Source organism: Hypomesus nipponensis, chromosome 20 (assembly GCF_054491055.1).
Source record: "Hypomesus nipponensis isolate SF chromosome 20, ASM5449105v1, whole genome shotgun sequence".
NCBI lineage: Eukaryota > Metazoa > Chordata > Actinopteri > Osmeriformes > Osmeridae > Hypomesus > Hypomesus nipponensis.
This window is the reverse complement of record NC_140380.1, coordinates 1097501-1102500: the sequence shown is the minus strand read 5'-3', so window position 1 is coordinate 1102500 and position 5000 is coordinate 1097501. Positions and strand designations below refer to the sequence as shown.

At 47.1% G+C, this 5000-nt stretch overlaps 16 non-coding genes and 2 pseudogenes across 16 annotated transcripts in view; all 18 read right to left on the bottom strand.

Annotated features, from left to right (window-relative positions):
- LOC146241767 (5S ribosomal RNA) overlaps positions 1 to 98 on the bottom strand; it is a 119-nt gene extending 21 nt beyond the window's left edge. The window contains exon 1 of the ribosomal RNA XR_014736882.1: positions 1 to 98. This exon is cut by the window's left edge and continues 21 nt beyond it. This is a non-coding gene — a ribosomal RNA (5S ribosomal RNA).
- A 180-nt stretch (positions 99 to 278) lies between these two features.
- LOC146241766 (5S ribosomal RNA) lies at positions 279 to 397 on the bottom strand (annotated as a pseudogene).
- A 156-nt stretch (positions 398 to 553) lies between these two features.
- On the bottom strand, positions 554 to 672 carry LOC146241765 (5S ribosomal RNA). Its single transcript, XR_014736881.1, has one exon. It is a non-coding gene; the product is annotated as a 5S ribosomal RNA (ribosomal RNA).
- A 184-nt stretch (positions 673 to 856) lies between these two features.
- On the bottom strand, positions 857 to 965 carry LOC146241764 (5S ribosomal RNA; annotated as a pseudogene).
- Positions 966 to 1137: 172 nt separating this feature from the next.
- On the bottom strand, positions 1138 to 1256 carry LOC146241763 (5S ribosomal RNA). The gene has a single exon (XR_014739113.1). It is a non-coding gene; the product is annotated as a 5S ribosomal RNA (ribosomal RNA).
- Positions 1257 to 1438: 182 nt separating this feature from the next.
- LOC146241762 (5S ribosomal RNA) lies at positions 1439 to 1557 on the bottom strand. The gene has a single exon (XR_014736879.1). It is a non-coding gene; the product is annotated as a 5S ribosomal RNA (ribosomal RNA).
- A 174-nt stretch (positions 1558 to 1731) lies between these two features.
- LOC146241761 (5S ribosomal RNA) lies at positions 1732 to 1850 on the bottom strand. Its single transcript, XR_014736878.1, has one exon. It is a non-coding gene; the product is annotated as a 5S ribosomal RNA (ribosomal RNA).
- Positions 1851 to 2024: 174 nt separating this feature from the next.
- LOC146241760 (5S ribosomal RNA) lies at positions 2025 to 2143 on the bottom strand. The gene has a single exon (XR_014736877.1). It is a non-coding gene; the product is annotated as a 5S ribosomal RNA (ribosomal RNA).
- A 184-nt stretch (positions 2144 to 2327) lies between these two features.
- Positions 2328 to 2446, bottom strand: LOC146241759 (5S ribosomal RNA). Its single transcript, XR_014736875.1, has one exon. It is a non-coding gene; the product is annotated as a 5S ribosomal RNA (ribosomal RNA).
- Positions 2447 to 2622: 176 nt separating this feature from the next.
- Positions 2623 to 2741, bottom strand: LOC146241758 (5S ribosomal RNA). The gene has a single exon (XR_014737259.1). It is a non-coding gene; the product is annotated as a 5S ribosomal RNA (ribosomal RNA).
- A 164-nt stretch (positions 2742 to 2905) lies between these two features.
- Positions 2906 to 3024, bottom strand: LOC146241757 (5S ribosomal RNA). The gene has a single exon (XR_014736874.1). It is a non-coding gene; the product is annotated as a 5S ribosomal RNA (ribosomal RNA).
- A 174-nt stretch (positions 3025 to 3198) lies between these two features.
- Positions 3199 to 3317, bottom strand: LOC146241756 (5S ribosomal RNA). Its single transcript, XR_014736873.1, has one exon. It is a non-coding gene; the product is annotated as a 5S ribosomal RNA (ribosomal RNA).
- Positions 3318 to 3491: 174 nt separating this feature from the next.
- LOC146241755 (5S ribosomal RNA) lies at positions 3492 to 3610 on the bottom strand. The gene has a single exon (XR_014739112.1). It is a non-coding gene; the product is annotated as a 5S ribosomal RNA (ribosomal RNA).
- A 178-nt stretch (positions 3611 to 3788) lies between these two features.
- LOC146241754 (5S ribosomal RNA) lies at positions 3789 to 3907 on the bottom strand. Its single transcript, XR_014736872.1, has one exon. It is a non-coding gene; the product is annotated as a 5S ribosomal RNA (ribosomal RNA).
- A 174-nt stretch (positions 3908 to 4081) lies between these two features.
- Positions 4082 to 4200, bottom strand: LOC146241753 (5S ribosomal RNA). Its single transcript, XR_014736871.1, has one exon. It is a non-coding gene; the product is annotated as a 5S ribosomal RNA (ribosomal RNA).
- Positions 4201 to 4382: 182 nt separating this feature from the next.
- LOC146241752 (5S ribosomal RNA) lies at positions 4383 to 4501 on the bottom strand. Its single transcript, XR_014739674.1, has one exon. It is a non-coding gene; the product is annotated as a 5S ribosomal RNA (ribosomal RNA).
- Positions 4502 to 4705: 204 nt separating this feature from the next.
- On the bottom strand, positions 4706 to 4824 carry LOC146241751 (5S ribosomal RNA). Its single transcript, XR_014740341.1, has one exon. It is a non-coding gene; the product is annotated as a 5S ribosomal RNA (ribosomal RNA).
- Positions 4825 to 4994: 170 nt separating this feature from the next.
- The window catches only part of LOC146241750 (5S ribosomal RNA), a 119-nt gene continuing 113 nt past the window's right edge, over positions 4995 to 5000 (bottom strand). Inside the window, exon 1 of the ribosomal RNA XR_014736870.1 lies at positions 4995 to 5000. This exon is cut by the window's right edge and continues 113 nt beyond it. This is a non-coding gene — a ribosomal RNA (5S ribosomal RNA).

Genomic DNA, 5000 nt, shown 5'->3' with positions numbered 1-5000 from the left:
CCAGGCGGTCTCCCATCCAAGTACTAACCAGGCCCGACCCTGCTTAGCTTCCGAGATCAGACGAGATCGGGCGTTGCCAGGCTGGTATGGCCGTACGAAATAAGTTGACAACCATAGGCTACTTATCCATATACAGATTTGGCAATTGACAATGCAAGGTGGTCTCTCTCTCTCTCTCTCTCTCTCTCGTGTCAAAATGAAAACAGCTTCCAGCCCCTTTCATGAAGGACTACTTGTGCATATTGCAAGATTTCAGTTTCTAAGTGAATGAGCAAAAGAGCATACAGCACCTGGTATTCCCAGGCGGTCTCCCATCCAAGTACTAACCAGGCCCGACCCTGCTTAGCTTACGAGATCAGACGAGATCGGGCGTTGCCAGGCTGGTATGGCCGTACGAAATAAGTTGACAACCATAGGCTACTTATCCATATACAGATTTGGCAATTGACAATGCAAGGTGGTCTCTCTCTCGTGTCAAAATGAAAACAGCTTCCAGCCCCTTTCATGAAGGACTACTTGTGCATATTGCAAGATTTCAGTTTCTAAGTGAATGAGCATACAGCACCTGGTATTCCCAGGCGGTCTCCCATCCAAGTACTAACCAGGCCCGACCCTGCTTAGCTTCCGAGATCAGACGAGATCGGGCGTTGCCAGGCTGGTATGGCCGTACGAAATAAGTTGACAACCATAGGCTACTTATCCATATACAGATTTGGCAATTGACAATGCAAGGTGGTCTCTCTCTCTCTCTCTCTCTCTCTCTCTCGTGTCAAAATGAAAACAGCTTCCAGCCCCTTTCATGAAGGACTACTTGTGCATATTGCAAGATTTCAGTTTCTAAGTGAATGAGCAAAAGAGCATACAGCACCTGGTATTCCCAGGCGGTCTCCCATCCAAGTACTAACCAGGCCCGACCCTGCTTAGCTTCCGAGATCGGGCGTTGCCAGGCTGGTATGGCCGTACGAAATAAGTTGACAACCATAGGCTACTTATCCATATACAGATTTAGCAATTGACAATGCAAGGTGGTCTCTCTCTCTCTCTCTCGTGTCAAAATGAAAACAGCTTCCAGCCCCTTTCATGAAGGACTACTTGTGCATATTGCAAGATGTCAGTTTCTAAGTGAATGAGCAAAAGAGCATACAGCACCTGGTATTCCCAGGCGGTCTCCCATCCAAGTACTAACCAGGCCCGACCCTGCTTAGCTTCCGAGATCAGACGTGATCGGGCGTTGCCAGGCTGGTATGGCCGTACGAAATAAGTTGACAACCATAGGCTACTTATCCATATACAGATTTAGCAATTGACAATGCAAGGTGGTCTCTCTCTCTCTCTCTCTCTCTCTCTCGTGTCAAAATGAAAACAGCTTCCAGCCCCTTTCATGAAGGACTACTTGTGCATATTGCAAGATTTCAGTTTCTAAGTGAATGAGCAAAAGAGCATACAGCACCTGGTATTCCCAGGCGGTCTCCCATCCAAGTACTAACCAGGCCCGACCCTGCTTAGCTTCCGAGATCAGACGAGATCGGGCGTTGCCAGGCTGGTATGGCCGTACGAAATAAGTTGACAACCATAGGCTACTTATCCATATACAGATTTAGCAATTGACAATGCAAGGTAGTCTCTCTCTCTCTCTCTCTCGTGTCAAAATGAAAACAGCTTCCAGCCCCTTTCATGAAGGACTACTTGTGCATATTGCAAGATTTCAGTTTCTAAGTGAATGAGCAAAAGAGCATACAGCACCTGGTATTCCCAGGCGGTCTCCCATCCAAGTACTAACCAGGCCCGACCCTGCTTAGCTTCCGAGATCAGACGAGATCGGGCGTTGCCAGGCTGGTATGGCCGTACGAAATAAGTTGACAACCATAGGCTACTTATCCATATACAGATTTAGCAATTGACAATGCAAGGTAGTCTCTCTCTCTCTCTCTCTCGTGTCAAAATGAAAACAGCTTCCAGCCCCTTTCATGAAGGACTACTTGTGCATATTGCAAGATTTCAGTTTCTAAGTGAATGAGCAAAAGAGCATACAGCACCTGGTATTCCCAGGCGGTCTCCCATCCAAGTACTAACCAGGCCCGACCCTGCTTAGCTTCCGAGATCAGACGAGATCGGGCGTTGCCAGGCTGGTATGGCCGTACGAAATAAGTTGACAACCATAGGCTACTTATCCATATACAGATTTAGCAATTGACAATGCAAGGTAGTCTCTCTCTCTCTCTCTCTCTCTCTCTCTCGTGTCAAAATGAAAACAGCTTCCAGCCCCTTTCATGAAGGACTACTTGTGCATATTGCAAGATGTCAGTTTCTAAGTGAATGAGCAAAAGAGCATACAGCACCTGGTATTCCCAGGCGGTCTCCCATCCAAGTACTAACCAGGCCCGACCCTGCTTAGCTTCCGAGATCAGACGAGATCGGGCGTTGCCAGGCTGGTATGGCCGTACGAAATAAGTTGACAACCATAGGCTACTTATCCATATACAGATTTAGCAATTGACAATGCAAGGTAGTCTCTCTCTCTCTCTCTCTCTCGTGTCAAAATGAAAACAGCTTCCAGCCCCTTTCATGAAGGACTACTTGTGCATATTGCAAGATTTCAGTTTCTAAGTGAATGAGCAAAAGAGCATACAGCACCTGGTATTCCCAGGCGGTCTCCCATCCAAGTACTAACCAGGCCCAACCCTGCTTAGCTTCCGAGATCAGACGAGATCGGGCGTTGCCAGGCTGGTATGGCCGTACGAAATAAGTTGACAACCATAGGCTACTTATCCATATACAGATTTAGCAATTGACAATGCAAGGTGGTCTCTCTCTCTCCCTCTCGTGTCAAAATGAAAACAGCTTCCAGCCCCTTTCATGAAGGACTACTTGTGCATATTGCAAGATTTCAGTTTCTAAGTGAATGAGCATACAGCACCTGGTATTCCCAGGCGGTCTCCCATCCAAGTACTAACCAGGCCCGACCCTGCTTAGCTTCCGAGATCAGACGAGATCGGGCGTTGCCAGGCTGGTATGGCCGTACGAAATAAGTTGACAACCATAGGCTACTTATCCATATACAGATTTAGCAATTGACAATGCAAGGTGGTCTCTCTCTCTCTCTCTCTCGTGTCAAAATGAAAACAGCTTCCAGCCCCTTTCATGAAGGACTACTTGTGCATATTGCAAGATTTCAGTTTCTAAGTGAATGAGCAAAAGAGCATACAGCACCTGGTATTCCCAGGCGGTCTCCCATCCAAGTACTAACCAGGCCCGACCCTGCTTAGCTTCCGAGATCAGACGAGATCGGGCGTTGCCAGGCTGGTATGGCCGTACGAAATAAGTTGACAACCATAGGCTACTTATCCATATACAGATTTAGCAATTGACAATGCAAGGTAGTCTCTCTCTCTCTCTCTCTCTCTCTCTCGTGTCAAAATGAAAACAGCTTCCAGCCCCTTTCATGAAGGACTACTTGTGCATATTGCAAGATATCAGTTTCTAAGTGAATGAGCATACAGCACCTGGTATTCCCAGGCGGTCTCCCATCCAAGTACTAACCAGGCCCGACCCTGCTTAGCTTCCGAGATCAGACGTGATCGGGCGTTGCCAGGCTGGTATGGCCGTACGAAATAAGTTGACAACCATAGGCTACTTATCCATATACAGATTTAGCAATTGACAATGCAAGGTGGTCTCTCTCTCTCTCTCTCTCTCTCGTGTCAAAATGAAAACAGCTTCCAGCCCCTTTCATGAAGGACTACTTGTGCATATTGCAAGATGTCAGTTTCTAAGTGAATGAGCAAAAGAGCATACAGCACCTGGTATTCCCAGGCGGTCTCCCATCCAAGTACTAACCAGGCCCGACCCTGCTTAGCTTCCGAGATCAGACGAGATCGGGCGTTGCCAGGCTGGTATGGCCGTACGAAATAAGTTGACAACCATAGGCTACTTATCCATATACAGACTTAGCAATTGACAATGCAAGGTGGTCTCTCTCTCTCTCTCTCTCGTGTCAAAATGAAAACAGCTTCCAGCCCCTTTCATGAAGGACTACTTGTGCATATTGCAAGATTTCAGTTTCTAAGTGAATGAGCAAAAGAGCATACAGCACCTGGTATTCCCAGGCGGTCTCCCATCCAAGTACTAACCAGGCCCGACCCTGCTTAGCTTCCGAGATCAGACGAGATCGGGCGTTGCCAGGCTGGTATGGCCGTACGAAATAAGTTGACAACCATAGGCTACTTATCCATATACAGATTTAGCAATTGACAATGCAAGGTAGTCTCTCTCTATCTCTCTCTCTCTCTCTCGTGTCAAAATGAAAACAGCTTCCAGCCCCTTTCATGAAGGACTACTTGTGCATATTGCAAGATTTCAGTTTCTAAGTGAATGAGCAAAAGAGCATACAGCACCTGGTATTCCCAGGCGGTCTCCCATCCAAGTACTAACCAGGCCCGACCCTGCTTAGCTTCCGAGATCAGACGAGATCGGGCGTTGCCAGGCTGGTATGGCCGTACAAAATAAGTTGACAACCATAGGCTACTTATCCATATACAGATTTAGCAATTGACAATGCAAGGTGGTCTCTCTCTCTCTCTCTCTCTCTCTCTCTCTCTCTCTCTCTCTCTCTCTCGTGTCAAAATGAAAACAGCTTCCAGCCCCTTTCATGAAGGACTACTTGTGCATATTGCAAGATTTCAGTTTCTAAGTGAATGAGCAAAAGAGCATACAGCACCTGGTATTCCCAGGCGGTCTCCCATCCAAGTACTAACCAGGCCCGACCCTGCTTAGCTTCCGAGATCAGACGAGATCGGGCGTTGCCAGGCTGGTATGGCCGTACTAAATAAGTTGACAACCATAGGCTACTTATCCATATACAGATTTAGCAATTGACAATGCAAGGTGGTCTCTCTCTCTCTCTCGTGTCAAAATGAAAACAGCTTCCAGCCCCTTTCATGAAGGACTACTTGTGCATATTGCAAGATTTCAGTTTCTAAGTGAATGAGCAAAAGAGCATA